At 35.1% G+C, this 13,083-nt stretch overlaps 1 protein-coding gene across 2 annotated transcripts in view; it reads left to right on the top strand.

Annotated features, from left to right (window-relative positions):
• The window catches only part of LOC118200798 (four and a half LIM domains protein 2-like), a 332,872-nt gene that overhangs the window by 99,421 nt on the left and 220,368 nt on the right, over positions 1–13,083 (top strand). The gene's annotated exons all lie outside the window — the stretch shown is intronic.

Genomic DNA, 13,083 nt, shown 5'->3' with positions numbered 1-13,083 from the left:
AAACTTGCTCCTAATTAATATAAGTTCTGTATAACTAAATGATAGATTAATTGTACGGCCGATGTTTGGATACTCATAATCTAGGGAAAAAACCACCTGATTTCATCATATTCCGAAACACATATCATTTAGAAACTTCTCGAGGGACTGAAAACGTTTTTAATATAAAGCTATAACAGATTTCAGTAGTAAGAAGTATGAATCAAGATCATTTTTAAATGTCAGATTTAAAGTAAATTTAGAACAGGTCCTCGCTGGGATTGGCAAGACATTAAAGAGGTTCAATCTGTCTAAGACTCTGCTGTATGAAATTTCTATATTAATTTAGAAGTCATGCTTAGGTAATAGAGAAACTATCTGTTTTACAGAGAAAGACAAATCCTTAATGCCTGAGTATCCGAAAGTTGATGTGATGGAGGAAGGGCTGGAATATTGTGTTATTTATACAGGCTTGGAATATCCCGTTATTTATACTGATTCAGAATGCTGTTTTTTTTTTTTTTTTTTTTTTTTTTTTTTTTTTTTGAAATTTACTTTCGTAATAATATTTACATTTTCAGCGCTTTGAAAACTTTGTGAGTTATTGTGAGTTCAGTGAACTGTTTAGCAGATTTCTTTGAGATTCATTTCAACTAACTAAATCATTGAATACAGGAAACATTTAACATCAGCTATAAATCTCAATTTAAAAACTAAATCTTTAATGTATATATGAAACGGCATTCAACTAGAAAGAGCCCTTGCGTAATTAAGAGCTTTTTTCACCAAAAATACGGATATTATGGCTAACTGTACACGTTCGCGGGCTGAGAAAAATCACTGAACTATTAGATAGATTTGAGTTAACTGCTGTTAAAGATCTTTAAAGGTGATTGGTTTTTTTTCCAATTGGTATCTTATAGATTTCAGATCTATAAAATGTATTGTCAGAATGTGTTTATTATCAATATTATTTTTAATTTTATAATGGAAAAGAGCAGCGTGATAGCTAATTTATTTATATAAGTTGTTTAAACTGAATTTAAATAAGAGATTTATGTTGTCTAAATAAATTTGCTATTCCAGCAACAGCCTATTAGTCTCAAAATAAAGACATATTTCCGTAGCATGCATTCTGAACAAACTGTGGAAAAGATAGTCTCCAAAAGTCGCAAAAAATGTTTTGAAATTAAGTATGTTTTTCCATAATTTTATGTAGAATGTTTATCAGAGAAATCAGTCTCTCTTAAACGGTTTATTACTATAACTCTTTTGTGTAAATTCTAAAAAAAGGTTATTCTGACATTCTAAATGTTAAGTTTGGTCTCATTAGGAAAAGTGTGGTCTCATTAGAAAATGCGTGAAGAACCAATTCTAATATATTCAATTAACATACGAGGCGACCCCCCCCCCCCGCGTTCAAAAATCAAGTCGAACTTTATGGAAAAACAGGGAACAAATATATCTGTTTGTTAAATTAGCTTGTTGGCACAGTGCACTACCACATAACTAGACAATTTAAAATGATTTATAAAGTTATAATTGTTTTCACTTTTAGTTTTAATCTCTATCTTTCCTTTATTTCATATTATCCTAAAAATTTAACGTTTGTTTTTTTCGTATGCAATATTTTTTTTTTTTTTTTTTTTTTTTTTTTGTGCATACGATACCTTGAAATTTTTCAACTAATTATTAATATTATTATTATTATTATTGTTTCATTTAGGTGCTATTCGTATATTATTCTCTTAAAGTGAAGCATTCTAAGGATGTAAGGTGAAAGTATTGCACCCCCCAAAAACAGTTTAGTCACAATTTGCTATTGTTTTCAAAATTTAAAATGTCATAAAAATTTCCTTTAGACGTTAATCATACTTCCGTCTTACTTCTTATTAGAAAATTAATTTATAGGCTATTTTGGTCCTTTTTTAAATAACCTTGAGAAGAAAACTGCATTCCTTTCAGATTATTTCACGGTTTTTTTTTTTTTTTTTTTTCGAAAAAATTCTTTCTTAAGATTCGATTTTCCCTAAGAAACATTTATATACTTTATAAAGATTTACTGATAACAGCAGCGACAGGTGTTGCAGTTGAAGTGGCTCTCTTGTTAGAGCACCACCTGCTGCTGACCATTTCTCACGCCAAGCTGCTATCTTCGTTCTTGCCATAGGTCTCTTAGGAGAAAAATCCTTAATAGTGATTTAACATTATGTGCTTGCGGTCTAAGCTTGCACAGGCCGGAAACTGCTCCGGTCAGCTGCATTTTAATTTTCTTTTCAAACACTTTTTTTAATGTAATGTCTTTTTTAAGTAAGTAATTATTTCCATCCTCAATTGTTTTCTTGACTTATTTTTAGTTATTTTTGATCATTAACGTTCCTTAAAGCAAGGAATTAGTATTATATATTGCCTCAGTCTTAGTCTTCTGTTAAATTCGAATATCGATACTAGCTGTTAACTTAAATTATTAACCTTTAATTTATGTTAACGTATTATATTAAAGTGTGCCTGAATACAGCTCTGCGTATTTTACTTGCTTACTAAATTCCATATTCCATGAAGTGAAATATTTAATTTTTTTAACTAAATATAGGAAGCTCTCCTTTCTGTGGAAAAGCACTATTTCCTTTAACAAACCAATTATGGATTCATTAAATCTTTTGCAAAAATTAGTGTAAGCACACACGTGCATATGTACGCACATGTATATGTAAAACTGAACATTATATTTATTTATAAATTTACTTATTTTTTTCAATAACTATTTTCCTTTTAAACCGTTTCTAAAAAAGTACAATATATATAGTTTTCGTGAAGAAAAGGAATTTGGAGGAAAAACATGGTTAGATGTTGCCAATTATTCACATTTATGTTAGCGCTCAGTTTGCATCAGCGTTAGTGATAAACGGTCAACATCTAGTGTATGTATACGAAAAGTGGTATAGATATAGTAAATCATTGTTTCTTTTGGCTATAAACCGCTATAAACAGGGAACGACGGGATTTTCCTTCGGATTTAGACTTCAAAACACTAATATGGCGTACTAAATACACAATAAAATTTGGCACAGATAAAAAATAAATTCTGAAAAATAATTTAAATCTCGAACAATTATACATCTGCAGTGACTGAATTCACAAGTTGATCATAATAAATTAAGACCAATATTCTGGATAATACGCTCGTTGATTCAGCACGGTATTGATTCAGTGAGAATCGGAATTCAGTTCGAAAGCACTGTACATAGTATAGCACTCACCGAAATCTCAGTTAATCATTAGCGATACATTCAGCGCGAGGACATTCAGCGACATGATAGCGAGGACATTCAGTGAGTCACGTCCCATATTTTCTCAGTTGGAAAGTAATCGAGTAATCTGGGGATGGCAATGACCAAGGGAATCTTGGATATTTTCGATGCCTAACGTTAGCTTTGTGTGGCCATGCATTATCCTGATGGAAAAAACCATTTTTCTAGTTCAAAAGTAGGAATATACTATATATATATATATGTAAGATAAAAAAAAACAAAAATCAAAATTATAATTTAAAATGCCTCTTAATTGCTCATTTTTAATTTGGGTACTTTATCTCTAGTAATAACTTTCTCTAAACTGCATCAGATCTGAAAACGTATTCTCCGCATTATGTCATCTTGAAACTTCTTCATTGCCCTATAAGTTTCAGCGAATCAGATTAACGAAAAATTTTACTATAAATATTGTTGCAATCCTACCCCACTCTCTTTTTCTGCTTGTGCTTGCTGGCTGAAAGACGTCTTTTGCTTTTCTGCTTTGGTTAAAAATGTAATGCGTCATCATCAAAATTATGAGGTGCAAATTGGCCCCCATTGTGAAGTGCAACAAGTAATAAAGATATCTTTGGAATATCAAGTGATTTTGTGATTCTTCAAAAGTCCCGACGGCCAAACTATGACATATATAAATATATATATATATATGTGTGTGTAATAAAAGGGCGCTATTAGATGTAATAAGATGACTTGGTGAGAGTTGCAACTGATTGGCTTGGAGAGGACTGCATCATAACTTGAAGACTTCGCTGCGTAGTTAGCAAAATGACACTCGAAGAACACACATAACGGTAAATTCCTCACATAATTTTATTTTTCGATAATGCACATTATCACTATGGGTGCGCTGTGCACCTCCCAATTTTGTACAGCTCACATTTCTTAAAGAATGGACTAAATTTAGAAACGTTATCAGGACTACTCTTTCTTCTAATTGCTTTCGCAAACATACTGGAGTCCTGAGTAGAACAGGGAGTTTACTTAAAACTACGTTCGTATAAGTGTAGGAGATACGACACAAATAGGAAGGGTCGTAAGGTATTTCTCCCGTCTTCCTAGCGTGTCTACGTGGTGTAGTGGTCAGCACACTGAGCCGGTATTTCAGAGGTCCGTGGTTCGATTCCCGGCCAAGGCGTTGCTAATTTTCATATCTTCTGCTTCCAAAAATTACCTAATATCTCTACAGTGGCGGCCGAACTAAAAGGGTTGTGGATGATGACTCTCCACACCCTGGATTTGGCGATTGGGTCCCCTAAAATCCCCAGTCGCCCTTTAAAAGGGGGAGCATGTAAGGTATTGCTCCCGCCTTCCTAGCGTGCCTTCGTGATGTAGTGGTCAGCACACTGAGCCGATATTTTAGAGGTCCGTGGTTCGATTCCCGGCGAAGGCGTTGCTAAATTTTCATATCTTCTGCTTCCAAAAATCACCTTATATCTTTACAGGGTTTACTTACCCAGTATTCTTCACAGTTTACAGCTGTTCCCGCACTTCGGGATACAAAGACCAGTACTTGTGTTCTGAATCGTAAAAAATAAGAACTACAAACTAACTAAATTAAGTAAGAACTCAACTCAAATGCTTTACAAAGCGTAGTAACGCGAAGACTGGCCTTTTAAACTTTACGTACGTGGTAAGCGGAACGCGGGAACTACAACACGTCTCCAAGTATCAAAGAGAATTAAAAGTTCTGGCCTTAAAGGCTGACAGCAACTGACTGAAAAGCGCGTAATATGAGGTAAGGTAACGAGAAGTCTCTCTCTCTTGGCTAAAAGCCACAACTTAAATAAACAGTTTGCAAGCTCAATTTGCATAACCAAATAACCGCGTTTATTCTGGCCGGAAGTGGAAATAAGAGAGAACAGTAAAGTTTTAAAAATAAAATAAACGCTAGTAAAAATTAAAATCCTTACAAAGTAACCTCTCCGAGGATAGCGGCAATGCAGAGCAGCGACACGATGCAAGAGAAAAGACGGAAGAGAGGGAGTTGTGACGCAGTTGACCTTTGCGTACCGAACTCCATTTCAGATCACATGACAGTTTCATGCCCAGATTTTTGGGTTCAGATTTCATCGGTAAGTGCGCATCAGAACTGCAGGGAGACAAATTTATTGCTGTTATTTTTAGAATAAAACGGGAGTTAAAGGACTATTATTAATTTATTATTTGAAAACTTTTGATAGCTAGATATTTTATATTTTACACATACACACACACATATATACGTAAACTCGGCGTCTAGGGGATTGCTACGCTGACGACACACATTTAGGTGACTAAGTATTTATTTAGTTATTGATGGAGATACAGTGATGAGTATTTACAAATGAAAAAAAGAGTTATAATTGAGAAGTTAACAGGTTCGCCATCTATTAATACGTCTTAGTCGAAAACACGACTGTTCTCTTTCGCTTCCCTCGTCCATATCTCGTCTCACTGCAATGCCGTTTGTTGTGTTGAGTTGTTGCACTCCTGGTACTCACATATATATATATACAGAGAGAGATGACTCAACACCGGTATAATATATATATATATATATATATATTATATTTATATAACGGCATGGCGTCATTCGTTGTACGCGAGATGCGTTCTAGAGGTAATCAAATGTTTGTGCTGATAACACCCCAAATTGTGAGTCTACACGGTCACGTTATGCCACGCTGAACAGTGGCAGAAGCATCAGCTTGATTGTCATTTCGCCTGCATGCTTTGATTCTGTGAAAGTCACTATTGAAACAAAATCACAATGAACAGTGAATATTACACTGTGCTGTTTGTCACATTTGGTGGGTGACCGTTGCGACATTTGCTGCGACACTAGTGCAGACATTCACAGCCCTGATTTCGTGTTAGTTTCAGTGTTCGTCAAAGACTCCTTCACCGAGCCTTTTTTGGCTAAATCAAAAAGTGTGACTCAGCTAACCGAGGCATTTTCGCTGATTGATTTAAAAGACGAAAAATTATCTACTGTGACAAAGCAACATCCAGATCTCTCTATGCACCCCTCAGAATCCCGCCAGCTGTAGATTGTAGGTCCACTACTGTACAAAATCTGCTTCATCGACGCACATTTTCTTTAATTCGCATCTTCTTCTTAAACCATTATTTTAAAATACCACCTACGTTTGCATCGCGTTTTTGGCAGAGGCAGACTGGTTGTAAGTAAGCCTATGATTGATTTTTAATAACAGTAAGCTATTTTCCCTTCTTGATCTTTAGTCTGACACAGAGAACAGAAAGGAAATGAAAGCGATTTCTATGTGCTTGAGAAAGTTTTAAAAGTCAGCTTAATGTGTAAGTTTCATTTATCGCATTGTTGGATCACGTGACTACTCATAAACTGCAAAATTTTGCACAATTTGTTAGCCTAAATATGCCATAAAATATATAAGGTGCTGCGGAAAAATTTAAATGATGTGGCATGTTCAATGCGCGGTTGTGTATTTTGGAATATAAGAATTTTATTTCTGGATTTACAATTGACTTGCAATTCGTTGATAAATTGGACGGAAACTCGATTTAAAGAAAAGTAAGGAAACTAAGATCCAAAATAAATTCTCAATAATTAACCTTTCGACTGCTATGAGCGCATATATGCGTCCAGCAAAACCATTGGTGTGGCCTATGGACACATATATTTGTCTGGCGCAAATCATCTCTGTAGACTATGGACGCAAACGCGCACTCGGTGAAGGCTTTGGCTGTTTACTGCTGTCTTATGTGTATGTTCGGAAATTATTTCTTTCGTGGATGTCAAACACTCTCAGAAACCTCATATCTCGTTCGTTGCTTAGTAACGAGAAAAACTGAAATCTCGTTTATTTGGTCAGTCATTCTGCGGCCGCACGCCGCAGAGCAGTTAGCAGTCAAAGGGTTACAGTCTTTTCTAAAATTAGATGTGTCACTATGAAACCATTTAATATAGAATTTCAAAACTGAAACTCAAACGCGAGATATTTTGACATTTAGTAGGATTTGGAGAATATTTTTTTAAAAATTTTAATCAAACACAGACATGGCTTAAATCCAATCCGGCTGACTGGAGCTTTGCTCCGGTACTTGTTTAAGTCTTGGGTAAAATCATAATTCCAGCCGAAGCACGAAATCAGACTAGTTCCGATATTTTGATTTATTATTTACTCATTTCTCATTAATGTAATTGATTTTTTTGTGTATTTGTGTATTTCTCTACGTTTTATTTCATTTCATTATTTCCTGCTTATTATATTATTTATTCAATTTTGTTTACTATTCTTCATGGCCTTGGCTTTGCCACTTTTATTTTTTTAAATTAAACCTTAGACATAATTTTGTTTCGTCTTTGCTTGTGCGCGTAGAAATTTTGTTTTTTGCTTTTAAAAGTACTCATTTTTTATAAAGTCTAAGAACTTCAATGACTTTTAGATTTTAGAACTGGTTAAGTGTTCGCATTCTCCGTCCAGCCAGATATTCTGGAAAACGAAGATTTAATCTGAGATCTACGCTTTCTAAAGCTACGAGCTGAAAGTTGTTTTTATATTAAATTTTAAGATATTTTTTAATTTCAATAAAGCGGTTAAAATGAATAACGGTTTTTTAGATTAACATATTTTTAAAAGCTTTCAGTGAACTCTCAGAGACATTCCCTCTTTCTAAGAAATGTAGCGAATTTTTTATTTGATGAGGAGAGAAAAAGGCTGAATCAACCTTTTTTGATATTTGACATCGTGCCTGCTGAGGCAGATATCATTATCAACTTGTAGCTAGGAGTGACGGTGCCAACTGCAGTTGATTATATGCCAGGAGTTGCCTATTTAAAAAGCTAAGCTTAGTATCATTCTTGTAACTATAATCTGTACGAGATGTTTCAAATGACCAATTGACAGACTTTTATTCTTTCGTCTAACGACGTGACATATGCCTCGTGTCCTCTTTATCTTCTGACAGAGGTGAAGAAATGTGTTTCAAATCTGCAAAGTTTGTTTAAAGTTACATGTTTCATTCATCACACAGTGTGATACCATTTGTGGTGATTCATTTTATATTTATTATTGATTCTTTCTCTTTAAATCATTTTGAAGCAAGTTTGGTTTTCTGCTGGTAAAAAAAAAATATATTGCCTTGAAGATGGCATAAGCTAGTTATAAACGGTTGAAACTAGCAAAAAAGTGACAAAAACTGACAAAAACTATTTAAAATGTCGTATGAATTAACAATGCATGTAAATTTATTAAATATTTTTAATAAAAAATGTTAGAAAATGTTAATTTTCTTATTTATGTCATCGTATGTCTACAAAAATATGCTCTTAAAATTAATCTGATCTTAAGCAGAAAATCCTCGTGAGGCTATGGTAAAATAAGAGAAATAAACAACCCTGTGTTTTCCTCTTCCGGGATGATGTCTGTCGAAGCTAGAATGAAGAATATGCTTTGCCTGAATTATTTGGGTTGCTGGAGAAGTTTCGGACATTTTAGAACTCCATGCAAAATCTCTTCCCCTTAGTGCTTCCGAAACATTTTCTATGGAGTGTTTATAAAGGGAAATTATGAGGCAACTCTAAAATGCATTGGAGCTAAATGCATCGTTTAAGCATGACTCTGATGTGCGTTTTTGAGTAGAGGCTTTCTGGTTGTTTGCTATATCTACAAATCTAGGCTGTGTGACGGCAGCTATGATAGCGAATTTCGCCTTGACCAGAAAGATTTTGGGGGGCGAATAACTTCGGACTTAAAATGTAACTGTGCGTGATCTTGTAGAGACTTTAGAACGCAAAACATCTATGTTATCAACCATATGCACAGCTCTGGTACGATGAGCTAGCTTCATTAATGATATGATCTATTCCCCTTACATGCTGTTGTTTCTGAGCTGCTTTAGATTAGCAGTATTCCCTGACTAGATTCCGTCGTCTCAAAAGATGTATATGTTACCGTGAAAGACCGAAATTGTAGAATGTCGACTTTCACCGGAGAATGTCAACATTCACCAAATACGTCGGGGAAAGACCGAATATTTCACTATATTCTTGTATATTCGGACCCTCACCGGTGTATGTCGACAATCACAGATATGCTCTGGTGAAAGTCGAAAAGAGAGGTCATAAAGTGTCATAATAGTTTAAGTTGTTGCAATAAATAAGATTTGAATCACGTAATTTAGTAAGTTTTTTATTACTGTTATTTTATTTTCTCATTTAGAACGTACTGTATAATTAAGTAAGTTTTAACTTCTATTATTTTCCTTTCTCCATTTGAATGTATTGTGGGTTTTAGGTTCTCATGTTCTTAAGTTCTTATTTCAAGTTTCAAGTGCGTTTATTCGCGACTGAATTACGGAGAAGAAAATATAATATTGTTATATGTTTAACATTCACCATTAGTACATGGTGAATGTCGACATTGACCGGAGTAAGTCAGAAATAAGAGTATTTGGAAAATATTTCGGACATACACCAAGAGACTATGTGAATGTTGACATTCACCGGTGAAAGTCGACATTCTCCAGATTTCGGTGTTTCACCGTAACATATGTTATGCCAAAAGGAAGCATAAGTTAACTTTGATAAATCGCTAACCACTATAGCGGTTGGGCGGCTTAGATCTCTTTTAACATGTATTATTCAGTTCTGTTTATTTGGTATGTATCATAAATTTGTTTTGAATATATGAATTGTATTTTTGAAATTGTTATATCTATATATCATTATGCTATAATACGCAGAGAATATTAGATTACCAAAAACAGTTACGCTGTATTCTAACGGAAAATACAGGGTTATCCAAATTAAACTTCCCCAACTCAGAGGCCTGTGCAGAGTGTTGTATGGATCATAATGTGATAAAATTTTAAAAACAGACACTTCAGATCATGCGCTCGAGATTTATTACACAAAAAGATTAGTACAAGAAGTTGCCGATAGGTGGCGCTGTAACACTAGTAATGTGCATATTGCAGCAACGTGATTTGCAGAAATAAAGCTTCTGCACAACGTATCCAAAAGACGAGCCCTACAAAAGTGGAAGACAGGCCTTGCACAGGCAGTTTTTTCCAGCTCGCTGATGCACAATGGCGACATTGAAAGACAAAGCTCTGAAACTTTTCTATCAGAATGACGAGAAATCCTGTGCTGCGATAAGAGCATTCCGTCGGCTGAAGATCTTACGCCGAGGACCAATGACACCATGCGCTCTACGAGACATGATGAAGAAGTTCGAAAGAACGGGACAGCTGGGAATTTTACCAGGTAGAAGACAACAGGTTGTGGAATGTGCACGCGTAGAAGATGTTGCTTTGGCTATCGTGGATACCACTAGCCAATCGCCATATGGTGTTGTCAGTGTGCCAACTGTTTCTCGTAATGTTGATATGCCCTATACGACCGTCTGGCGTGTGATGCGTCGAATCTTCGGTTATTTTCCTTACAAAGTCCATAGTCGCCATCAGCTGTCCAACGGGAATCCTGTAGTTCGGGAAACATTTTCGTTGCAGTTCCTTGCCAGAATGGAAGTCGATGCTGCTTGGCCGTGGAACATCCTTTGGACGGATGAGGCCCATTTTCACCTGAATGGTCAAGCGAATACACACAACTGTCGCATTTGGGCAACTGAAAACTCGCGCGCAATCCATCAAGGGCTCTTGAACCCTCCAAAGGTTACTGTATGGTGCGGTTTCACTGCATCATTCGTCATTGGGCTTTTTTTTTTTTTTTTTTTTTTTTTTTTTTTTTTTTAAAGAGGTGACTCCAACGGTTACAGCCAAAAACATCGCGGACGGAAACGTCGCAGAGAAAACAACGCAAGGCGAAAACGTCGTGCTACAAAACATCGTGGGAGAAAACATCGCAAAGAGAAAACATCGCAGTCCTAAAACATCGTGGTACAAAACATCGTCGTCGAAAATAAAGCGGTTCAAAAACTTTGCAATTTAAAAACATCGTCGTCGAAAATATCGTGTTAAAAATAAAGTATCTACAAATCATCGCATGACGATAACATCGCAGACATGCTTTTTTCATACATGCTTTTCGCAAACATGCGTTAAAAATTGTAAATGGATATTCCCATAATGATTTGTGAGCGCAAAATGGAAAGAAGTATAATTTTTACTTTCACATTTTTTTATTAACTAATAAATTTTTTCTGAAAAAGTAAGAAGGAAACTTAAGCATAGCAAATTAATGCAACTTATAGCAATTAATAGAATTTTAAACCGACATAGTTAACTAACAAAGGCCATTAATAAATAATTTTTTATAAAGTTTTTACTGGTAATTTTTCGTGAAAAGTATAATCTATAAGTTGCATTTAATTTTCTATGCTTAAGTTTCCTTCTTACTTTTTCAGAAAAAATTTATTAGTTAATAAAAAATGTGAAAGTAAAAATTATCCTTCTTTACATTTTGCGCTCACAAATCTTTATGGGAATATTCATTTACAGTTATTAAAGCATGTATGGAAAAAGCATGTCTGCGATGTTATCGTCATGCGATGATTTGTAGATACTTTATTTTTTACCACGATATTTTTGACGACGATGTTTTTAAACTGCGAAGTTTTTGAACCGCTTTATTTTCGACGACGATGTTTTGTACCACGATGTTTTAGGACTGCGATATTTTCTCTTTGCGATGTTTTCTCCCACGATGTTTTGTAGCACGATGTTTTCGCCTTGCGTTGTTTTCTCCGCGACATTTTCGTCCGCGATGTTTTTGCCGCGATGTTATCGGCGGACACCGACTCCAACAGGGTTCAAAACCTGCTCTGTCACAGGAAAACGGTATCAGGATATGTTGACAACGTTTCGATCCCTGAACTGCAACAACGTGGCCGCGTCCAGGACACGATACCTATGCAGAATGGTGCACCTCGCCATATTCTTCGTGGCGTTCAACAGGTGTTACGGGCAACTTTTACCGATGCACCTGTGATCAGCCGCTGTTTCCCTACAACTTGGCCCCCCCCCGCTCGCCTGATCTCACGCCATGCGACTTTTGGTTATGGGGATTCTTAAAGGATCGGGTCTAGAACACCCAGCAACCTTGGCACATCTGAAAGAGGCAATTATTCGACATGTTCGTGGAATTAATGTGGACTTACTGCGTTCCGCTGTGGAACACACTGCTTTGCGAATGGAAAGAGTTGTGGAGAACCACGGCTCTTGTTGATCTGCAGCGCCACATGTCGGCAACTTCTTGTACTAATTTTTTTTGTTTAATAAATCTCGAGCGCATGATCTTAAGTGTCTGTTTTTAAAATTTCATTACATTATGACCCACACAACACTCTGCACAGGCCTCTGAGTTGGGGAAGTTTAATTTGGATAACCCTGTATATATAAAATTGGTCATTCAGATCTTTCAAAATATAACTTACCAGTATGGATGCACACTTTTAAAATAATTTTACTTTAATTAAACTTAGGAGATAATATAATCAATTAATCAATACTGTTTAGGAAATAAATTAATATAATTTAAATATATATATATTTAAATTATATGATATATATATATATATATATATATATTTAAATTCATTTTTAATCATATGAATCAAAATAAATTCAAGAAACTTCCGCATGCAATAAAACTTCATTAAAAAAGTAAAATTAAGCATTCCGTAAAGCATTAAGTATTGCCGAAAAAATTAAATAAGCATCTGTATGCATGCTAACAGTGCTGACTATGCATTCACGAAGAGTTTCAATCAATAAAATATAGTTATATTACGTTCTCTAGGATTTAAACTTGCGTTTATTTGTTGCAGTAGTCTTTTCTTTAAAAGATCCTTTTTACAGACAACTTTAG

This window comes from Stegodyphus dumicola, chromosome X2, assembly GCF_044657685.1.
Source record: "Stegodyphus dumicola isolate Sdum_Otavi_A_Nest chromosome X2, ASM4465768v1".
NCBI classification, from domain to species: Eukaryota; Metazoa; Arthropoda; class Arachnida; order Araneae; family Eresidae; genus Stegodyphus; species Stegodyphus dumicola.
Note: the sequence above shows the minus strand (reverse complement) of the source record. Positions and strands in the feature narration are given on the sequence as shown.